This window comes from Myotis nattereri (assembly GCF_964212035.1).
Source record: "Myotis nattereri genome assembly, chromosome: 14".
NCBI classification, from domain to species: domain Eukaryota; kingdom Metazoa; phylum Chordata; class Mammalia; order Chiroptera; family Vespertilionidae; genus Myotis; species Myotis nattereri.
In genome coordinates this window covers 31,270,741-31,295,108 of record NC_138089.1, presented here as the reverse complement: position 1 = coordinate 31,295,108, position 24,368 = coordinate 31,270,741, and the positions used below count along the sequence as shown (strand labels likewise).

Sequence of the window (24,368 nt, the reverse complement as noted above, 5' to 3'; positions counted from 1 at the left end):
CACTTATTAGATGACTGAGGAGGCAATAATAATAATAATAATAATAATAATGACATTTATGGAGGACTCCCCATGGGCCAGGGACTGTGCTAAACACTACATCAAAGTATATCCCTCATCTCACCAAATCCTTTCAACAACCCCCAATGGTTACTTATACGGCACAGGAACCTGAGAAGCCACAGGGCCAGGACTGAAACCCAGAAAGACTGACCTCAGAGACCATGTTCTGCTCATAAGTACAATACCCTCCCTGGCCTCTGATGGGTCTCCCTGTGGTCAAAAGGAGGTATGTAATGTCATCTTTGATAGTCCAAGTAGAACTCAGGTCCCAGAGTAGACCAACACTTTTAAAAAAACGTATTTTAAAATAATTTCCAACTTACAAGAAAAGTTGCAAAACTTATGCAAAGAATTCCCATATACCCTTTACTAAGATCCCCCAAATATTAACATCTTACCACATTTGCTTTATCATTCATTCTCTCTTTCTACACACACACACACACACACACACAGAGACACACACGTATGCATACATATATCTACCTACAAATAATTTTTTTCTGAAATGATTGAGAGTAAAGTCTAGACATAATACCTCTTTATTTCTAAATACTTTAACAGCACTTGCCAACTGGTGGTCTGCAGACCACTGGTGGTCCGTGAGTTGCAAAAGGTTGGAGACCGCTGCTTTAGTATATGTTTTCTATGAACAAAGACATTTTCTTATATAACTACAGAGCAATGATTAAAATCAGAAAATGAATTGTTGCAGGGCTATGATCTATTTTGCAGATCTTTTTTTTATTTTACCTATCATTCATCTAGGCCCAAGCATTTTGAGAGGGCCTATCCCACCTTCTTGTCTCTGCATGCTATGGCTTTCAGCACTGGTGAGGTTAGAGGAAAGCAGAAAACAGCCTGGGCTCCAGGGCAGGCTGGCAGACGTGGCTCTCCTACCTCTGAGATGCTGCCTCCTGGAGAGACAGTGAAGAGCTCCACTGGGGTTAGGCCTTCGTTTGACTCCTACTTCTACCTCTTACTGGCTGTGTGATGTAGGGTAAATCACAGTTCCTCTCTGAGCTTCAATTTACTAAAATTCAAGGTGGGGGTAATATTACTTACCTTTATATATTGGTTGTGAGGATAAATGAACTATATATGTTATGTGTCTGGTACCTAAGAAGTGTTTAATAGATAATCACTGTGGCTGTGGTGATGATAATGACAATGATAAAACAGATGTTGCTGCATGACAGGGGGAAGCGAAGGAGAAAGGAGGTGGCAGTGGGCTTGTGGGTGGCAGCTGCCAAATGGTTCCCAGTGATCCTCAATTGCCAGTGTTCACCTGTACTCCCCTCACCATGAGTGTGGGCTGGACTTGTAACTTGCTTTTAATGAACAGAATGCAGCAAAGGAGTGGAATTCTACTTCTGAAAGAAGTTACAAAAGAACGCAGACTTCCCTCTTCTGCTTTTTCACTTGCTCACTTGATAAAGTCAGCTGTCCTGTTGTGAGTTGCCTCATGGAGAGACCCATGAGGCAAGCAGCTGAAGGAGACTTCTGATGCCAACAGCAGATAAGGAACTGAATCCTGCCAATAACCATGTGAGTGAATGTGCAAGTCGATCCTTCCCCAGCTGAGTCTTCAGATGAGACTGCAGCCCTGTGTCTTATAAGAGACTCTGAGTCAGAAGACAGAGTTAAGCCACATCTATATTTCTGACATATAGAAATGATGAGATCATAAGTGTGTGTTGTTTTAACCTGCAAAATTCAGGGGTAACTTGTTATGCAGCAACAGCTAACTAATACAGTGGCCAACAGGAGGAATGCATTCACTTCCTTTCTCACTCCTCTTGCTATGGTGGCCTTGGCTGTAATTCTGCAATTTCAGGGGTAACATGGACAGTTATGTCACTGGAGCCTGGGACCCTCTTTGTATCTAAGAACATTGTTTAAATCTGGCCCCAACTGTCTGCTTCTCCAGGCTTGCATCCAACCACTGCCTGCCTCTTTATATTCTAGGAACAATGAATTACTTGTGAGTGGTTCCTTTGTGAGCTCCTCATGGCTTCCTGCTTCAAGCTTCTGTTCATGCTATTTCAGTTTCCTCCAACTGAAATAACCCAGCACACCCCAATCTGTTAAGACTCAACTCAGGTGATCGATCACATTATTTATGGCTTTAATCGCAATTTCTTGACTGCCTGCTAGGTGCCTGTTATCAGTTAGGAATGCATTTGGTTGCAGATTTTAGAAGCCTAACCTCAGTGGCTTAAACAAACAGAGGTTATTTGTTTCTCACATGATGAAAAATCTAGAAGTTGTCAGTTGCTGGCATTGGATCACTGGCTCTCCAACGCGCTGCAAGTTTCTCAGCTTTTCCTTCAGATGACAAGATTGCTGCTATAGCTACAGCATCATGGGTACAATCAAAGAAGAAGACTCAAGGTGCTATACTAGTTTGATTGTCCCCCTTAGTCAAGAACACAAGAGCTTTTTCAGAACCTCCCTCCCCCACTATAGATTTTGCTTCTGTCTCACTGGCCAGAACTAGGTCACATGGCCACTCTTATAAGGGAGGCTGGAAAAGCAAGTATTTAGCGTTGTAACCTCTCCAGTGAGAATCAGCAAGGTAAAGGGAGCTGGGAATAGGATGTCCACAGTGTCCGCCACAGAGTTGGAGATATAATTGTCAGGGAGCTCTCCTGACACTTAGCTTGGGCTAGCTACTCTCTACCTTCAGCAAATCACATACCACATCAATTGCAGAAACCTGCTCTGTGTCCTTCCTCCTCACCAGACAGTAAGCTCTGAAAGAGCAGGGGCCGTGTTTTCTCTACCTCAGAAGCTGGGCTTCATGCACAGAGACGGGCTCCCTGGAAACTGAAAAGGGCACTGCCAGCCGGAGAGCAGACCCGCACACTGTGGCGGGAAGGCCCAGTGCACCTCCTGGTGCACAGAAGTTGTTCTGGATGTATTCCGAGTTGCCGCATGAAGATAAAAAACTCTCAACTTAGGTGGGCTCCTTTTGAGGCAGCAGAAACACCCCCTACAGTATGAGAAAAAGGAGTCTGCAAGCTGCTGCTGCTAGCTCTTCCCAGGGAAGTTGGATGATTTAATGAGATACTATTTGCAGAGAGTGCTGAACTATTCACAAGAGCAGCCTTGTGATGGGTGTTATCTGGAGAGGCTGGCTGTTTTTCACAACGACTATAAAGCCTTTCAAAATTCTATTTCATTTTGACAAAATATAATTTCCCAGGGCCATTAAAACATGTAACTGCCCCATTTCAGGTAACCTGGGGTTTGGATCCACTTTTCCAAAAGTTCCCAGAAACTGTAAATTAGGACATTTATTTGAATGGTGGCAATGAAGTGTGATGTTGGGAAGAATAAGTGATATTTAATAAGTGGCTTTCTTTTCTCTCCCTGCTGTGAGTGCACTGAGCCACCCTGCTTGAACAGTGACTTACACTGCCTGGGCAGCACCCCAGGCAGGAGGCGACAGTGAGCACACAGTCCCAGGCTCAGGAACGAGGTCAGAGCACCTGCGTCATCTGTACGCTCTAACTTGCCTCAGCTACACACCCTCCCAACCCAAGCCTAGAGAAATACAGTGGTAGGGTTGAAAGGCACTCACTCCTGCAGTCAACCAGGAGAATAAACCAGGCTCTGATTTGAGTGTAAGTCTCATCAGACACAAGGCCAGAAGCTTCCTATAAAAGTGACTTGTCTGCCCTATCATGTAATAATACCTTGGGAGAGGAAGCAAGTGTGGGCGACTTGCTATTGGGAAAGGCTTGTCATCAATGAGCATTTAATGGAAGTCCACACATGAGCAATAATTGCTGTGGAAGGATTTAACAAGTTGAGAAGGCAGCATACAGCCTTCTTGGAATTCTTCATTAAATAGGAGACAAGGCAAACAGATTCCACTTCTGGCCCCAGCCCCCTTTCCAGTGTACTGCTTCCGCCGCTATAGTCACCCAGACAGCATTTCATCTCGCTCGTCAAATACAGCGTGCAGCTTCCTTTCTCCTTGCTTCTGCAAGTGCTGTTCGAGCACCTGAACTGCCATCCTCACTGCTGCCATCAAGGTTTCTCCTTGGAGTCCCTACCCAATGCCCCTCCACCCCATCCTACCCCCATGCCCCGCCTTGTGCTAATGTATTTGTTACACATTTGATCACTTCCTTCCTTCATCAATCACCGAACCATCATTGCTTTGTTTCCATGTCACTCTTCACCAAGTAGATGAATTCCTACTGGGTGGTTTCTTATTCATCTAGGTTCCCTCAACTCCTACACTGTGCCTAGCACACGGGGGGGGGGGGGGGGGGGTGCGGGACGGTGGGAGGCCCTCAGAAATGTGTGGAATAAACGAGAGAATGACTGACTATCCCCAACCATGCATAGTCCCTTTCAGATGACCACCTTCTCTCTCTGGTTTTGTCACAAACCATCACTAGACAGGGTCTTCCAGAGATATAATCTGACCTTTCTGGCTTCCTAGAGTAACTTAAGACCATGCTCCAAGACCCCACCCCACCAGACCAACTGAAATCAAATAAAGCATTCCTGCCCTGTTGTGCCATCTTCAATGCCAGGATCCCACCAACAGGAACATACCAGTCTCCTGCACATGGACACCAAGGTCGTCCCTCTGTCCTGGACAACTGGAGTGTTGCAACAGGCTGCCACTGTGCCAGGCAACAGGACTTTGCAGCTGTGATTAAAGTAAGGGTCTTGAAATGAGAGGTTATCCTGGATTAGCAAGGTGGCCCAATTTTATCAAGAGGGATGATGAGGGAGAGTCCGATAAAGACGTAAGGACCAGAAAGGAGAGAAGATGTTGTGCTGCTGGCTTTGAAGATGGAGGAGGGGCCCTGAACCAAGCAGTGCACGCAGCCTCTAGTTACTGAAACCCGCAAGGAAACGCTTTCTCCCCTAGAGCCTCAGCAGGAACCCGGCCCTGCTGACACCTTCATTGCAGACCTCTGAAAGCACAGAACTGTAAAACTGTGTTGTTTTAAGCCAACAATTGGTGGCCATTTGCTACAGCAGCCATAGGAAAGTAACACCTCACCTACTTAGGGGCTGGTTCTCTGAAGTAGCCTCTGCGCCGGGGCAGGAAAGGCTCAGGAGTTGAGCTGATAAGACAGATATTAAAGGGTGTGCTGGGCACAGGGACCAGCACTGCCAAAGTCCAGAAACCACTACCTAAGGTGGGTCATGAACTAAAAAAGCATGTCAATGTGGTTGTGTGTCGGCGTGAACTCATGTGTGGGTGGCCTGAGATGAGGCTGCAGAGGGTGTAAGGATCATGCAGGCCCCCAAGGGTGCTGTGCAGGATTTTATCCTATGGACAATGAGAAGCCTCTGAAGGATTTTAAACAGGGGTGTGACTTCCTCATATTTCTGCTTCTGAAGGAGCTCTCAAGTGCTCCCAGGATGGTGCATCAGGAGGCTCCAGGATGGCTAATCCCAGCACCCCTCACTGGGTGAAGGTCCCCGGCTTCCCAGAGAATGCCTTCCCTGCTGCCCACATTTCACCTCAATCACCAGGTGATGCGATGCTGGCAGATGCCCCACATGTACTAAATTCTAACTAAGCATGTGCCCCTCGGCCCATTTGTCACAGGCCGTCGCAGAGACACAGTGAGGAAAGGCGAGCTGGGAAGGTTAAGTGCCCGTTGCTGCTGATGTAATGTGCTAATACGCATCGCCTGGGAGGCAGTCAATTTACCTTTCCTTGCCGTGAGTGCCTCTAACAGGACCCAGCCCGGGAGAGTGGCTGCAAACATCCTTGTTTATTATAGACATAAAGCAGATGGCTTCGGGCAGAATGGAAATGGATTCTATAAACATCTTTCATTACACGGACCTCTTGACCGGACTCCTCATCTTAAAGAAAACAAGAGACGTGGTATGTACAGGGTTGGGCAAAAGTAGGTTTGCAGTTATGAATATGCAAAAACAGTTTATTCTTGTATGATTGTTTATTAATTAGAGTAATATTTTCCCATACAAACAACTGTAAACCTGCTTTTGCCCCATCCTGTATTTGTGGGGTCGACGAGCACATTTTTCAGGACCCAGTAAAACCATTTCCATCTGTGGGAGTGTGTCAACTTCTCCAGGGCAATCCACCTCCACATGAACTCTGGGCGCTTTTTCTTTTCAACTTTGTTGGATGCACTCGCTGTTGCTATGGGCACACAGTGCTGCTAAGAACAAAAGCAAAGCGGGCCTTCTTTGTCAGTGTGAGGATCCTCTGCCAGCCAACCCTTGGAGGAAACAAACATGCCAATTAAGCCCTCGTCCCAATTATGAGACTCCCAGGAAAGCAGGCAGCCTGGCTCTTCTGTTTTGAGAACTTTCAAAAGATTTGAAGGAGCCCAGGAATGGAACAAGGTCTCTTGCAACCCTACCCTCAGGAGTTGAGACTAATTTCGACAGCTGCAGGAAGGCGGAACTGAGTGGCAGCTACCAGCTTTACTGAGTGACAGGCGGGCGCTGTGCTAAAAACTACACACATCAACGCTGATGCTTTCAACACACCCAGAGGGGAAGGGTTTGTGCTTGCATTCTGGTGAAGAGTCCCAGCCTCAGTGAGCCACATGGGAAACGGAGATAAATCCCCTGCATCCTAGGTCTATCATGGGGTGATCGAAACTGACCCATGTACCTGGCCCATAGGGGGTTCTCCAGAAATATTAGCTCCTTTACCTTTCCTTTCATTATGTTTAAAACAGAATTCACCATTCCCGCATCTGCTGCTATATGCTGTTCACTTTGTTCAAAATAGGCCCCACACTTTTTATATTCTCCCACAATCAAAACCTAGCAGCCCTTAGGAAGCTGTCAGCAACCCCCCACTTGTTAGGCAGCTCATTCAGACCAGCTGGGCCTGGGAGGTGGACCACAGAGGAGAGCTCCCGAGGAAGGCCACTTCCATCACCCTGCTGTAGTCATCCATCTAGCTCCAACCAAATTAACTCAGCTGTAAGCATCCCTGAGACTGAGTTAAGAGTCAATACTGAGGAACTGAGGAACAGAGGAATGAGTAGTTTGATGTCATTCTGGTAGAAATAACGTCTTCTGATAATGAAGAATAAAGATGCCCCACATCACAACGGACTTGCTAGCTTGGAACAAAGAAGATGTAGAAGAGTAGGTAGAAGGTGAGAAGTGCCTGGGATCTGCTGTGAGGAGTGCAAACTATCAGATAATTAAAATAAAAGAACCACCAGCCACTCTGCTAGTGCCTTGGGGACAGGGGCAAGTAAAACCTGGTGCCTGTCCTTAGGATTATAATTTAGCAGGAAGAACAAATATTTAGAACCTGTAGGGCAGAGGCTGCTGGTCACTTCCCAGTATCCATTTCCCCTTCCTTTTTAGGTACAGAGCCCCTGTCTTTCGCTGGCACATTGCTATATTCCCCACCTCTGCAGGAGGGTGAGGCCAGGTGCCTAAGGTTTGGCCAGTAATCTATGAACAGAAGTGTTGGGTGACACTTCCAGGAACTCTCTTCAAAAGAAAAAGGCATGACTTTCTCCTCTTCTCACCCCTGCTTTCTAGAATGTGATGGCTGGAGTGCAGCAGCTCTCTTGCATCCTGAGGAGGACTAACTGCAGGTTTGACAGAGAATAAGCCAAGAGGAAGGCAGGACCGTAAGAAACCTGACACTGCCATACCAGGCCCAGACTGCCTACCTCTGGATTTCCTTGACCCGCGAGGGAAATAATCTAAGCCACCATTATTTTCTATTTTCTGTTATAGCAGCTAAGCCTAATTTTAACTGATATACTGACACATAATGCATGTTCACTGAATTAGTATGTAAAGAAATAAAAAAGTGTGCAAATTTTTAGAAGTTTCTCTTGCCCCAGTTAGAAGTATTTTTTATATGCAGAAACTCAAATGGATATTGTTTGAAAGGGAAAATACACCTAAGGAAAAAAAATCTACCATAACTTAATTTCTCATATGAATTTTTCATGGGAGGAAAAAATCCTTATTCAGGACTCTAGGAAGCTGAAATGTGCAGCAGCAAATCTGCTTTTCTGTAGATCACAAAAACCAGACTCTGTCCTATCTCCTTGCCCAAAAAAAACAGATTCATTATGGCGCACTGTCGCACTCTGCTTCGAGTGGGCATTTGCCATATGGCTTGGCAGTTTAATGGTTTTCTGATACTTAACAAAAATAAAGCACAATCATTTTGCAAGAAGTTTGAGTTCCTAGATGGGTCTTTTCCAAATAACAGCTGTGCCTCAAAATTGAGTTACTTAATTTGCAATTTGTGGACACAATACTCAAACATTTACAAGTGAGCAAAACCGCAAATCACTTGGGCTATTTCCAGCCTTCAGAGTTTATGAAGTTTTTAGCAATGTTATGAGTGTGCAGCTGTCAACAAGCTCAAGCCATTGTCTCTGAACCACCAGACCCGGCAGGCAGCAGTGATGTCCTACTTAGCAGCAGGCCATGCAGAGCCAACCACAAACCCTCTGGAGAAAAAGGATGTGAGGGAGAGAAATAAATTTCACCGCAAAGCCCACAGACTACATTCCTATGCCACTCTCTCCACTCCCTCCCACATTTATGTAGGTGACACCTAACTCTACAGCTCTAGTCCTGACCTTGCTTATGGGCCCCTACAAGTCCATGGGTGGCCACCTGGCACTAGCTTAATCACAAGCCAGACAGATGTGGATTCAAAGCCAACTAGCACTTCCTCAGCGATCCTGACTGAATATATCAGCCAGGAGAAGCCAGGCGAGGTGCATTCACAAACGACTCCCCAAATATCAGTAGCTTAAACCAATAAAGGTTTACTTAATGTTCTTGTTACACACACATTCTGTTCGGGGCTCTGCTCTATGTTACCTTTGTCCCTTAATCCAGAACTCAAGCTGATGGTGCAGTAACTACTTATAATGACTAACTACAGTCAGTCACTGTAGCAGTGAAAAAAGAGGGACCTCCCCAACCAGGAGTATCTGCTTGGCCTTAAATTGGCACATCTTACTTCCAACAACCCACCCAACCTCAGTGAGTTAGAAAAGACAATTATACTCTGGGTCCCAAAGGTGGAGAGCCAGAAATATTTGATGAATAGCCCTGAGCCCACTACAGTGAATTAATTGAGCCTCAGTATGAAGATACAGTAAGTCTTCACGTAACACTGTGGATAGGTTCTGCAACTTTAAGCTAAACTATGCATAACGAAACCAATTTTACCATAGTCTAATTGACATAAATAAGAGTTAAGTCCCTCTGGCATCTCATCAACATTACAACAAGATGACGTTATTCAAGGACCTGCTATAATTACACGTTTCTCCTGAGACTGTCATGAAGGGTATCTAAGTTGACCCACTTAGAACAGCAGCTGACCCATAGGAGGTTCTCCAAAAATACTAGCTCCTTTCCTTTCCTTGTGTTCAACACAGAATTCACCATCTCACACACTTGCTTCCTGCTGCCCATATCCCTTTTCTGATAAAAATTCCACTTTTCCTAGTCACCCGTCATCAAAACCTGCCAGTTATCTAAGACATCTTTTCATCCTTCATCATATTCCCCCAATATAGTTAGCCTCCAAGTGTGGCCTATGTTCCCTACAGAAGGTCTTCACATTCTGCCACTAGTGAGACCCACCCCACTATAGCATTTCATCACCTTCTCATGTCAATTAGGGCTTTTAAAATTGTGGGAGAAAGGAGTTCTGGTTATCTTGGTGCTTCTCCACACCAAAGGCAAGGCAGTGAAGGGGCAGAGGATTATCAGAAGGCTACCAGGCCATTCCAGAGACTAAAGGAAGAGCTGAACATGAGCGACCTCAGGGCGGACAAGGGATAGGGCAAGTGCTCTGGTCTCAGCCTGGACAGGGTCCCATGGTACAGACATGGTCACCAGTGTCCAACGCTGTTCCCAGAGAAGGGAAATGGATGTGGGCTGGACAGCTCCCAACCCCACGCCTATGGCTTCCACAATGATAAGGAAAGAAACTCTAGAATCACCTCCCCGCACTGACCTGGCCCCAATCTGCTAAACTAGATCAACCAATTTGAAAGTGTGGATTCAGTCACTCAAACTAATGTGATAAACTACTGAGTGTTTACCATGCACCAAGCACTGTATAAAATCTGGGCCTTTGTGCCAAGCCAATGACAAAGTTCTCAGTAATTTGTTCTCCACTGGTTGATTTGCTAGGCCACGTCCTTCATCTGGCATCAGGGAGATTTTGGCCTCATTCTACCACTCCTAATTATCTCCTGACCACCCTTTCTTCCCTACATGTGCTCCATATCCTCACCAAGCGCAGACCATCTGCCATTCTGACGTGTCCTCTCCATCTTCCTGCTCCTTGGGCCTCCGTGTATGCCATTTCCAGGAGCTAGAATGGTCTCTTCCAGGACAACCCTCCACAGAGCTTCCCCTGGTGGCCCATCTGGAAGTCAGTGCCCCCTCCTCTGACCTCTTAGAGGTGACACTGTCTATATTGTTGCACCCCTACACCGAGGGCAGGGATTCCCATGGGATCCAATGCAGAGTGGAAGATGAATAAGGAATAATCACCATATTCACTGGGGAACAAGGTAAAAGTGAAAATAAAGTAAGAGCCAGAGAGTACCAGCCACTGCCCAGTATGGTCTTGGCTGAGCCACTGGGGAGGAAGAATTCCCCAAATCACAATGGCAGAGCCCAAGTTTATCTATCATTCCATCCCTTTCTTCCAATACTTCCTGGTCTTCCCAGTTTGCTTACCCATCTAAGTTTCTAGCTCCCAATCTGGGGTGTCAGCTCCCTTTTGGACTAGAATTTTGCTCTTGCACCATAAATTGTGTCTGCTGCCTTGGCTAGACCTCATCCTGGGATCCTGATTTCTGATTCTCACCTCCGAGGCACCTTTTGATTCTTATGTCCTTTCCCTGTTTCTGTCCAAGCCTTATCCAGGGCCCATGCCCAGGGCCCCACTCCAGTCCAGCAGTGGGCAATGAGCCACATTTAGTATTGGGAAGGCAGTCCCACACCCTCGACAGCTCCGTGGACTTCCCTGTATGGCAGCAAAATGCAGAACAGTTCATAATGATAACAGGGGATGGCACAATGACCCATCTAGTGCCCAAATCACAAAGCTGGCAACCATCCGGGCTCTTCCCTCTCCCTGGCCTTGACAGCCTGTCCGCTCCACCTCTGCAATATCTTTATTATCCATCTCTCTCCCTCTCAAACTCCACAGTCATTGCCTTGAACTGGGGCTCATTATTTCTCAATTGGACCTGAGTGCACTCTTCACCTGTCTCCTCTCTCACCTTCTCTGATCCATCCTCTGCTCAGCTGCTCAAGGGGATCTTTAACATGCACATCTGATTCCTGCTTAGTCCCCTGCCACCCAATCACGTTCTGGATAACGTTGAAACTCAGCACGGCATCCATGGCCCCTTATAATCTGGTCCTGACCTGTTTCACAAACCTCATCACTTACTTTCCAACCTCCTCCCTATGTCTGCTCCATCAAATTGCTTTCCATCTATTCTAATCTCCTTGGACTGAATTTTAGGACCAGCCCTAAAAGCAAATAAAAAATTCTAACAAAGAAGGCAATTTTGTTTAGCTTGCCTGTTCATTCTTCACTAAAAAAGAAAATGCGGCCGAAACCGGTTTGGCTCAGTGGATGGAGTGTCGGCCTGCGGACTGAAAGGTCCCAGGTTCGATTCCGGTCAGGGGCATGTACCTGGGTTGCGGGCATATCCCCAGTGGGAGATGTGCAGGAGGCAGCTGATCGGTGTTTCTCTCTCATCGATGTTTCTAGCTCTCTGTCTCTCTCCCTTCCTCTCTGTGAAAAATCAATAAAATATATTAAAAAAAAAAAGAAAGAAAATGCGCTGCCACTGCCATCAAGCTCCTCAAGACAACGGGGGGGGGGGGGGGGGGGAGGGGATGACAGGAAGATCCCAAAATAACTGGAAAGGTGGGAAGCTGGCCAGGCTCTCCATGAAGGCAGAATAGACCAGTGGAGACCCAGGGAACCACAGCAAGGAAGAGGCAGGCAAGAGATTTGCTGCTCAAGGAGAGGTGTTCACTTGAGAATTTCACTGGGCACAACATAACCAAGTCTGGAGAAATCCTTTCCCACTTCATGTCATATAATTTCCTCCAGAAATTATAAGCCAAGCAGCCAATCTTCCCTTCTTCATTGAGCTATAAGAAGACTACCATGGTCATGAGCAGATAACTGCACATCTGAGCAGTGATCTATGAATTCAGAGCAGACCTGAGCCAGGTTTGGGGTAGTGATTAATTAAAATTTTTAACCAAGTTCATCCAACATATATTTCATGGTGTGTATAATTGCTATTGTGTTGGCCAGAAATTACATCCAAATCGTGGGCAGTTCATAGAAACAACTGCAGTCTCTATGATTCTTAAAGAGACAAAACTTATTTTGTTTCTCCCCTCAGCTACTGCTTTAGAATCCACTAGTAGGACTGGCAGAATATCCCCCCCTAAACACATGCATAGGCTAACATTTCTCATGTGTGGAGGATACATGCATTCAAACAGTGGAGGGCAAGGGGGCACTTCTGACCTTGAACTGAGGTTGCCTGTGCTTGCACTTGGGGCACTTCTGTAATGGAAAAAGCTTGGCATTTACAAGCTCTATGACCTTGGATAAGCCCTCTAGTCCTCTATAAAGTGAGGATAACACGATACTCATTCATGGGGGTGCCATGAAGATAAACTAAAGATACACATTAGGACTATACCTCCTACTTAGGTTTAAGAGGAAGAGGAAGCTTTTCATCACAGAGTTAGGAAATAGGATTCACGTGTGCCAACTTTGTGTGAAGATACCACTGTCCCTGACAGAGTCTACCCGTTCCTGAAAGAGCAGGTCAGATGAAGCCACTATTGGTCTGAGGGCATCCAGCCCTTCACAGTATAGATGAGGGATACAATGAGACAGTGTTCCAGCTCACTTGGGCCTGGGCTGGGGCAGTCCAGGAAGCCCAACATATCTACGAGCAGGTCATACACAACACTCCAGCTGACCTACACCAGGCTACCTCCCCAGGACTTGCTGACTTTCTTTACTATGCATGAGGTTAATTTGCTTCTATGATTTCTGTAGAACTAATGTATTTACCTGTACACTTTGGCTGATGGCTCTTTTTATAGGCCATTAAAAATTATTTTTTAATCCTCACCCAAAGATATGTTTTTATTGATTTGAGAAAGAGAAAGAGAGAGGGAGGGAGGGAGGGAGAGGGAGAGGGAGAGAGAGAGAGAGAGAGAGAGAGAGAGAGAGAGAGAGAGAGGAAGAGAAAAGTGTGTGTGTGGGGGAGAGAAACACCAATCAGTTGCCTCCTGTACTCGCTCTGACTAGGGATCAACCCCCACACACAACGTTGGCATGTGCCTTGACCATGAATCAAACCCACCACTTTTTTTGGTGTATGGGATGATGCTCCAACCAACTGATCCATACTGGCCAGGGCTACGGGCCATTTTAATACATGGTGGTTGGTGAGTGTGCATGCCACAAACACAGGGCTTCCAGGAGCTGGAGCAGGGAAGCCCTAACACATCAGCACAATCATCTCCAGTGAGTCCAGTGTGCAAAGTACGTACTTTCTGCAGAGGCTCAGGCAAGGAGTGTCCTGGCTCCAGGGGAACAGGCAGATCCTGGGGCCTCAAGGAGCCGAGCTAGAATCCAGTCAGGCCAGAAGAACTAAAGAGCAGCTCCTGCCCAGAGGTTGGAATAAAGACAGATGCAGACATCTGGAGGTCTGAGCGCCAAAATGAAGACAGTGAGACTTCATCCCATAGGCATCTAGCTCATGTGAATTCTCTCTCCTGCATGTACTGGCCTCACTAAATCAATAAAATAAAAATTTAAGTGTAAAAGAAAATGCAGCCAAAATGCAATTATTTAAGCTCATGGTCTTTCTCAAGTGATGGTCCAGGAGTGTGGCTGAGAATCTGCTGCTCTTTCCTGTGGCACAGTGGCTCCCTTCTCCTTGCTAACAGACCCAAGTTTTGTTCAGCTTCATGAACAAGGGACCCAGATCCATCTAGGAACCATAGCACCACACCCCTTTGCCATGATTGGGCAGGGATAAGCATGTGACCCAGTGCTAGCCAATGAGATGTAAAAGAAAGGGCCTGAAGGCCTCTGGGAAAGATTTTCCTACCTGATGAAAGAGCAATGATGAGAAGGTCCTTTTTTGACCTGGACACTGTGATGTATGGGTGTGACAGGAGCCCTCTGTCTCCATGAAGAGAAGGCCTAAAAACTGCAGAGATGAAGGGCAACCCAAAGGCTTGGTCTCATTAAGTCACTGCATTAACCTAGTACTACCGCTCTCTAGACTTTATTATGTGAGCTGTTAAAATATCTTTATTGCTATAGCTCCTGCTGGTCAGGTATTCAGTTACTTTGGCCCAAAGTATCAAAACAGATATACCTCAGGAAGCCATGGTTCTTGCCTTCCCCCAACAGTGTGTGCACATTCCTGGCCCAAGTGAGAGTCCAGTGTGCAAAGTAGGTACTTTCTGCATAACGTGGCCCCTCAAGTCCAGGCATCTACTTTGCCTGGGTTGCACCTGAAGAGAGACTGTGCCTGTGATTGAGGGAATCCCGCTGTGTGGGATCTGGGGAGGCTTGGTGTGTTGAATCCTAATGTGGGACTGTACTGGGAGTTTTGCGGGACTACTTTGAACAAGCATGATTTTTGGTTGAGCTCAGAACCTAATCTCAGAGGAAGCTGCCTTTTGAGCCTCTTACAGACCCCACTCAACTGCATTCACTGTCCCCTTGGGCACCACAGGGACCTTTCTGAGGGCAGCTCTGTATTTGGTGGGATTGTCTTCACACCATGTGCTTCCCAGGAGACATCCTCCTTGCTCTAGCTCACCACAGGCAAGGACAGCTGTGCCTCTTCTGCTTCAGTGCTGACTGCTTGCCTATCTGTGCCTTTTGCCCAACACAGCCTCGTGACTCAAGGAAGCCCTAACACATTGGTACAATCATCTCCATGCCTTTGGCTCCCGATGGTTCCTTTGCTTAGAATGCCGTTTCTACCCATTTCTACCTATTAAACTTTGTTCCTCTAGCACTAGAACATATTAGGCCAACATAAAAGGTCTTAACAACAAGAACAAATTACTCGATTAAAAAATAGACGAAGGACTTGAATGGACATTTCTCCAAAGAAGATATACAAATGGCCTAAGTACATGAAAAGAGGCTCAACATCACTAATCATTAGAGAAATGCAAATGAAAATGACCATAGATGCCACTTCACACCCATTAGGATGTCTACTACAAAAAATACAGGAAACAAGTGCTGGAGAAACTGGAGCCCTTGTGCACTGTTGGTGGGAATGTAAAATGGTACAGCAATTATGGAAAACAGTATGGCAGTTCCTTAAAAAATTAAAAATAGAATTATCATATGACCTAGCAATTCCACTTCTGGGTATATACCTAAAAGTACTGAAGGCAGGTCTTAAAGAGATAATTGTACAACTATGTTCATAGTAGCATTATTCACAATAGCTAAAATGTAGAAGCAACCTAAGTATCCATTAACGGATGAATGGATAAACAAAATGTGCTACATACATACAGTGGACTATTATTCAACTCTCAAAAGGAAGGATATTCTGATACATACTACAACATGGATAAACCTTGAGAACATTATGCTAAGTGAAATAAGATAGTCAGAAAAAGGCAAATACTATAGGATTCCACTTATATAAGGTACCTAAAACAATCAAGTTCAAAGAGACAGAAAGTTGAATGGTATTGCCAGGGGCTGGATGGAAGAGGGAATGGAGACTGGTTGTATAGTGGGTATAGTTTCGGTGTTGCAAGATGAAAGAGTTTTGGAGATGGTGTGTTAACAATGTGAATGTACTTAACATTACTGACCTGTATACTAAAAAATGACCGAGAGTAAATTTTATGTTATATGTATTTTACCACAATTAAAATCTATATCTACAAAAGCCGAAGCGACCGTTCAGCCGGTAGCTATGACACGCACTGACCACTAGGGGGCAGACGTTTAACACACAGGCATGGAAACATGGAACAGACTGATGAATCTCAGAGGGAAGGGGTAAGAGGGGAGAGTGGGAAGAGATCAACCAAAGATCTTATATGCATACTAGAGGTCTGGTGCACAGATTCGTGCACTGATGGGGTCCCTCTGCCTGGCCTGCGGGGATTGTACTGAAACCGGCAATCCAACATCCCTTGAGGGGTCCCAGATTGCGAGAGGCCACAGGCCAGGCTGAGGGACCCCACTGGTGCACGAATCCATGTACTGGGCCTCTAGTTTGGTAAGCCTTCTCTGATACTAGGCTCCAAATGCACTCTACTGCTCACCAACCTCTAATTTGACTTCTTAGTTTCTGTGCTTTCAGGATTGTTTTGAGACTTACACAGTTGTCCAAACCAAGAGAATCGCAGAGAAATAGAATCAGAGCCCTGATTGAACTGTTCTCAAAGTCCATTCCACCTGGAACATTTCAATGACCATGAACCAATAAATCGCCTTTTTTACATTAAGCTAGTTTGAATTGGCATTCTCTTGCAAACAAAATCAACCTAATTGATAATACACTCTATCTGAAATACTAGAACACTAAGAATAAAGAAAAGATGCTAAAGACTTCTAGGGAATAAGAAAAAGAAAGTTCATAGACAAAGGAATAAGACTAGCATCTCACCTCTCATTTACAACATAGATGCAAGAGATAATGAGCAATGCCTGCAACATTTCCAAGAGAAGATGACTATGAATCTGGAATTCTCTATCTGGCTAGACCCGTGGTCGGCAAACTGCGGCTCATGAGCCACATGCGGCTCTTTGGCCCCTTGAGTGTGGCTCTTCCACAAAATACCACATGCGGGCGCGCACGTACAGTGCGATTGAAACTTCGTGGCCCATGCGCAGAAGTTGGTATTTTGTGGAAGAGCCACACTCAAGGGACCAAAGAGCCGCATGTGGCTCGCGAGCCTCAGTTTGCCGACCACTGGGCTAGACTATCATTTAAGTATGGGGATAGAATATATTTTTAGATATAAATGGACTCCAAGTTTATCTCTCAGGCACTTTTCTTAAGAAGTTCTTTGAGGATGTATTCCACCAAAACAAGGAAGAAAAACCAATAAAGTAGAAGAGAAGAGATACAACCTAGGCTGAGATTTGCACAGGCTGCAGAGCAACAGCCCAGAGCAGAACAGGAAAAGGTGGGCCTCTAAGAAAAAGGTGAATGCTGAGAGGTTGGGTAAACTGAGGTTACAGTGAAAACTTCTCTTCAAACTCTAATCATGCATACATATATATATTCTGATAAAAATATAAATTAAAGTGTGACTTTACTTTAAGCCCTTGATGGAATAAGAGAAAAGAAAACTCATTTGACCTTGATATTAGGAATTTCCCTTTGGGTGGTCCAGGGCTACTTGACCCCGGAGTGAACATTTATGTGATAAAAATGATTTAAATGCTATTTAATGATATTAAACTTTTACTGTCAATCTGGTAAAAGGCATAGAATGCTTAACTGTGAAGACAGAATTTTTTTAAAAAGGCAATTTAAGAATATAGCTAGCTACCAGAAAAGAAGTAGTTGGAAAAAGAATGAAGAGTCTAAATACTCATGAAGAGTCTAAATACTGATTCCAGTTTATGAACAGGAAAGAAATTTGGTTATGATATATATGGGGAAAATAGTACATTAAAGATGGGGCATTAACTTTTCTCACATAAAATGAAGCTGGAAGGTAGGCAGCTCAGGGATAGTGCAGAAGCGCTGATATAATCAATACTGAAGAACCCCTCTAGATTTTTCTGTCATTCTTAGAATCTGCCTTTCACCTACCCTCAAGGTTCTCTCATGGTCACATGATGGCTGCGGCAGCTCCAGGCATTTTATCTGTGCTCCAGGTAAGAAGGTACAAGAGGGGAGAAGGGCAAGAGAGTCCTTCTTGCTGAATCAGCCCCTTTATAAAAGAGTCTTCCTGAAGCTCCACCCAACAACTTCTGCTTACATCTCATTGACCAGCACATGGTGATATGATTGTCTCTGTCATAAGGAAAACTAAAAAGTGCAGTTTTTTTAGATGACACATTGCTACTTCCAACAAAAGTGGGCTTGTTTGTAAGGAAGAAGGGGGAATGGATATTGAATAAGCAATTCACCATTTGTTATTCAAGAAACAGAAGTATATTATTTAAAGTAAAAAGGTAACCAATAAAAGAATAAAAAATAATAGAACCATCAAAAATGAGAGGAAGGAGGAAGGGTAGAGTGCAGAGTATAAATGAGTTAAACCAGTTTTTCATAATGGAACTCAATGACTATCTTATCAGAATACAATTTAGAGTTGTGTATTTAACCTCCAAATTAGTAGGACTAAAGACGCTACTTTTGGGAGGTAGGCAAAGGGGTAGAAATGGATCAGTAACTTTTTATTAAAAGCCCTCCTGAATTAGTTGAATTTTTAAAAACCATGTGTGCTCATTATTTTAATTACGTAAGTAACAGTGTTGTCTATTATATTGGGAAGCAGAGCATCACTATTTCATTTACTCTTGGCAACTTTGCTAAGTGTTGGGTATTTTTTTAACTCCCCTCACTGGCTTAGAAAGTGACAAAAAACCAGCCATAACCAGGGCTTTCTTTACTTTACTTCTTTCAAGTGACTTATTTTTTTTTTTTAACTCTAGCTATTCACATTCAAGACCCTTTATGAGAAGACAGACTGGCAGGCACATCACCTCTTTTGTTTCTGGTGGGGCAGGTCCCCCTATGCCTCACTTCTCTTAAGGAGAAGCCAACCTCTCCTTGTGCTCATTACCCCAGCTGCTCCCATCTGCCTTCTGGGCAGGGGAGTAGGTCTCTACCTGGCTGGTCTGTACTCTCAAATTGCTGTCCTAATGTCTCTATAATATGTTAGCAGGCAGTGGCCAAAGGGAGTTCTGCTGAAATAGTCAGTAGTTTAGGCCATTTTGGACTAAATCCTAGAATGCACACAACAGTGCTGAGCGATGCAGTTTAATTTATGAGCATGCAGGTCTGCTGTGAAATTGGGAAATGGAAGTAGAAGACATTAGCATTCACATGGCAAGGGCAGGCCACGTCCAAAACGGTAATAGGCCTTTCACAGGGGGGACTCTCCTTCGGACACACTCTGCCAGTTAAATGTGTGCTCACGAACCTCATCCGTTTATTTTGATGCTGCCGACCACCTGAGAGGTAGGTATGTGTTTCTCTTGTCCTTATGCCCTTAATGTTGCCCAACACCCTCCATTGTTTTTAACAGTAGAACAATTGTATCCACATCTAAAAAGAATTTCATGGTTTGGATGTGGTTTGATCTTCAGGAGGGAAGGCAGAACAGATGGCTTCTCAACTTCCTTCTAGCTAGGCATGCAAACGATTAAACAGCTAAGTATTTCCAAGTTAAAAAGGGAAGACAGACACGTTTGTAATTTAACTCACAGCAGTTGTACACGTGGTTCATGCCATATAGTCTCCAGTTTAAGAAGTTCGTCAGCCGGAGATTTTTGTCTGACCCTGACCTTTGAGTCCATTTTTAATGCACAGAGTAAAAGAACATCTACTTCTGCCTTCCTTATGAATGAAAATACATTCTTCCAAAGAGTTCAATGCAAATATTACGTGTGCCCCAGCAGTAAGTTAAAGTATATTGGAAAAGAGGTTGGAGAATAATGTTCCCCAAATATATCAGGTTCTAATTCCTGGAACTGTAGATGTTACCTTATTTGGAAAAAGGATCTTCACAGATGTGACTCAGTTAAGAATCTTGAGATGAGGAGATTATCCTGAATTATCCAGAGGGCCGTAAAAGCAATCACATGTATCCTTACAGGAGGAAGGGAAAGGAAGATTACACACACACTCACACACACGCGAATACACACACGAATACACACACATACACACACGAATGATGGAACAAAGAGAAATTTGGAAACACTGTCCTTAAAGATTGGGGTGATGTGGCCACAAACCAAGGAATGCCAGCAGCTACCAGAAGCTGGAGGAGGCAAAGAACAAATCCTTCCCAGAGCCTCCAAAGAGACTTTGGTTCAATGAGACTCATTTCAGTCTTTTGGCCTCGAGAATTTGAGAGAATACATTTCTCTTGTTTTAAATGACCACCAGGTTTGTGGTAATTTGTTATAACAGCCTGGGAAACTAGTACACCCACAGAGGTACTGGAGGGTAGGATTTGTTTGTACAAAATTCATCCCTAACACACTAGAGTTCTTTTGATGGCATTTAGCAGAATTCAAATTTCTGCCTCCAGTAGGTGGGACATGCGAGGGTTGAATGCAGGACAGTCAGGCCCATGAAGCACAGGTTAAGAAAAGCAGGCTGCCGCACTCCTGGGTCCTTGGGAACAGCTCTGAGCAACAACCCCTCCTGAAGTGGGGGCTGAGTGCATGAAGTAAAACATGGCTGGTTCTTAAAGCAAATATCTGAATAGATAAGAAACTTTGCATAAATTAACCTCATAGCTCAGATAGAGCTGAATAGGTTTGTGTGTGTTGGGAGAACACGTCTTTAAACAAATGCAGTGTAATTATTAAACATAGCCAGATGCCTGCAAGCATATGGTGCCAGGCTGTTCTCTGAGGGTTTATCTATAATAGTGAAAAATTTAGAGACCCAAAATGTCTAGTGCCAACAGGGGAATGGTTAAATCCTATATAATACTATGCAGCTCATAAAAAGCTACGTATTGCTTCATGTACTGACATCAGAGGTTATTAATGAGTGAATGTTAAGTGTCTCTCCTATAGGCGTGAGGGTTAAAAAAAGCAAGTTGCAGACAGTATTATAGTTATTATCTCATTTTGGTTAAAAATGCTATATATGTTGTCCTAAAAAGAAATAATATATAATATATGCACCTATATACCATATGTGCATACATCTATTGGATGGGTACACATTGCACAGTAAGTCATTACCTCTAAGGAAAGGGGAGGGCTGTTGGGGAGACAGACTCAAACTTTTTACTTCATACAAATACATTTTTTCCCCCTAAGTGTGGACTCTTTTTGTACAAAAGAGAATATGCAGTGAAGACACACTATGAGAACCTTGTCCAGTGAGGTGTCTGGTAAGCGGTGGAGACCCTTATCACTGTGTGCCTGACGAAGCTGTGCAGCAGGTGGTTACTTCAGAAAGTGGCTGTGGCCTCCTGAGCTTGCCTGGGAGCCAGCTCATGTCGCAGGGCTACAGGCAACAACGTTGGCTTTTACATCAACCTCCCTAGTGGTGCTGCCATTTAAAAAAATAAAAAATAAAAAGAAAGAGAAAAGCAGCCAGCAGACCAAAGTCCCAGGCAAGTGTGTCCTGTCTCTCCTATAGGCAGGGGGCACGAACCCAGCGATTCACGTGGAAGCCAAGAGGAATCTGTCTTTTGAATGCTTTCTGCTGAGAAATCCTACATGAGAATGTTTATAAAGATTGTCTGCCCCCTGGAAGGGTGGTTTTCTCACCAGATGAGAGACAGTTCCTGTGCTCAGGAGTGAACACAGCCCTCCCTATGTTGGTGAGCTGCCCAGCAGGATGGGAGGCTGTGCCTTAGAAAAGGACCCTCCTAGCCTCCCTCTTTGGAGTACACCCCAAGTACACCCCAACTATGCTCCAGCACATATGAAAGCAGAGCTCTTGGATGAAAAGAGTCCCCCAGTTACTAGCCCAGTGGAAATGCTGTTTTGGATTCATGTACAGCCAGGCTGATCAACTGTCTACCAAAAAGGTGTTATTACAGCTACGGAAATATGCATTGAACTCACACTGTTCAATTCAGAGGCTCTGAAAGATGAATGGGAGTGTGGCTCAGGACCCGAAAGCAAAGATGAGATTTCTGGACAAGAAACTACGAGCACAATTTCCTTTTGGATAAAAGCAGGGGTGTGCATCGCTCCCATCTCAAACACACGCTACATGAATGCATTGCTCTGAAGGCGACAGGTCTCTCCAAACACTTCTTAAGTGATGGCTCTTAGTGAAATTACTGCTTTTTGCAGAATGAAAGGAACCAATTCTCTCTCTCACCTATATAATCTGAAGTGCTTCTTTTTAAAAGTACATTTCTCCAAGACTTGCTGCAAATCTTTAAAAGTCATGACATTTTATGATTCCTTAATACAAATTTCAGGAAAGACTTTCATCTCCTGTATTTTAAAGAAATTGTCACAAAAACAAAGGTTGGGAGCTGGATTTTTCCTTAAGCTGGGACTGCTGTATGTAGAAGGCTTGTTTTTAATCAAAGCATTGAACCCTGCTGGTCTGCTGCTCTCATTTGCAGAATGTTCATATCTAGTCCAAATCCCCCATTTTACAGTTGAGGAAACTGAGAACCAGAGAGGTGAAGTTAGTTACCCAAAGTCACACAGGAAGGTATAGCTAGAATAAAAACTCAGACTGAGACTTCTATCACACCGTGACAACGCCTTATAAACCAAGCTTTTTGGTTATAGAAGATAATTTTAAGTTTTACCCAAGGAATGCATCATGACACAACCCTTGTCCTCAGGCCTAATGAGACCGGCACAAATGCAGAAGACCCCTTTTGTGCAGGTAAGAAATTCAGAGAAACGTAAGGTTAGGAAGGACCTAGAGTGATTCTCTACTCCACCTCCTTTCCTTGAGGCAGAAGTCACTGACATCATGCTATGTGAGGTGTAGTTATCTTATTTCTAAAACCCTTCAGGAAAGATTTCATAACTTCACTTACAAAGAGGAATGCCTGATTTCTTCTCAACAGTAGGATCCAAGAAATAACCATAAAAAACCATTGCATTGTCTTTCACCTAAAAACACAAAGTTTTCCTCATCTCAACACCTCAGAAGTGATTCCTTAAAATCACCTCCTAACTTAGTACAACATAGACATTTCTACTGGAAAAGGAAAACATTTTGGAAAATAAGAGTATGAAGTTGTCATGAAAGCTTAACTATGATTTTTGTAAGGATCTGTTAAGAATGTAGAAGACTCATTCAGGCCTGTTTATATGAAGAACTTTGACAGAAATGATATTTCGAGACATAAAACATTTGTAACACAAAAACTCCTAAGTTATAAACTATACAATGGCTCCTGCCGGATGGTTTTCATCTCTAAGTTTTATAAAAAGTCCTTTTTTTTTTTGCAAAGCAGTTTTTGTAGTACGTCTTAGCTAGAGAAACTACATTTCTAAGTAATCTAAAGGGGGAAATAAAAAAAACAAAACAGATTAAAAACTCCACCCATGATTCCACACATATTCATGCCAAGTGATTCAAAGGCCAGAGGTAGTTCTGAGAGGAGGAAGTCTAACATCCGTGATATTAAGAGAGGGGAAGCTAATAACGTGCAGCACTTTATCTGAAGATGATACCGCTGACCCACTGCCATGGCTTGGAACTGCTTTTCCATCTCTGATGAGATTAAAGGCTCCTGAGAATCAGGGGCTGCTTCCCAGCGGCAGCTGCTGGAGTTGGGACGGCCCACATCTGTGGCACAGTGCAAGCTGTTGTGTGAGGAGCTGACAGGTCTGAGGACAGGGTAGACACCAGAGTCTTGGACTCAGGGTCCTTGGGCAAGGGTATAAAATGGCCTCTTTAATCTCGTCCCCCCCCACTCCAACTCCCTCCCCCCCAACCCTCCATTTAAGAGCTTCTGCAGCCATGGTTCAGTGCTTCTGTTCCAGCCATTTCTCCTCTGCTGTTCCAGGCAAGGGTTTCTCTGAATGCCCCCACCGCCTTCCCCCAATGTTCAGGAATCTTCCAAGCACTGATTGATGGTATCTCTGGGGCCCACTCCTTGATCAGTGTCCAGCCCTATCTTTAGGCCTGAAGGGAAAGTTCTATCTCAGTCCTCACCTAGAACCCAGAAAGCCCAGGCTGGAGGTGATGCTGGGAGGGCACTGTGCCAGGGAAGACTCTTGCACCCTAGGGTCTGCCCTAAGCCAGCTGTGACGAGGCCAGGTGTGGGTCCCAGAGGAGGTTCAGTAGCATTTCAGCCTGGAGACAGCCCACAGCTGGTGGGAGAGCCAGAGGAGTCATAGCCATAATCCAATTTAGCGTGGGTACCCAGGAAATTCGAGGTGCCCAGAAATGAGGTCACATGGCTCCGAGCACAGGAGGTGAGGATAAGCGGTAGAGTTAGCATGTAAGAGGAATATCATTACTAACCATTTATGGGACGCTGCAGTTATTTCATATTATTTTGATTAGATGTTATTATTCCCCTTTTGCAGATGAAGACACTGGGGTTGAGAGAAATGAACTAATTTGTTC

General features: G+C 44.6%; 1 protein-coding gene across 5 annotated transcripts in view; it reads right to left on the bottom strand.

Moving 5' to 3' along the window:
• The window catches only part of NMNAT3 (nicotinamide nucleotide adenylyltransferase 3), a 91,222-nt gene that overhangs the window by 47,757 nt on the left and 19,097 nt on the right, over window positions 1–24,368 (bottom strand). The gene's annotated exons all lie outside the window — the stretch shown is intronic.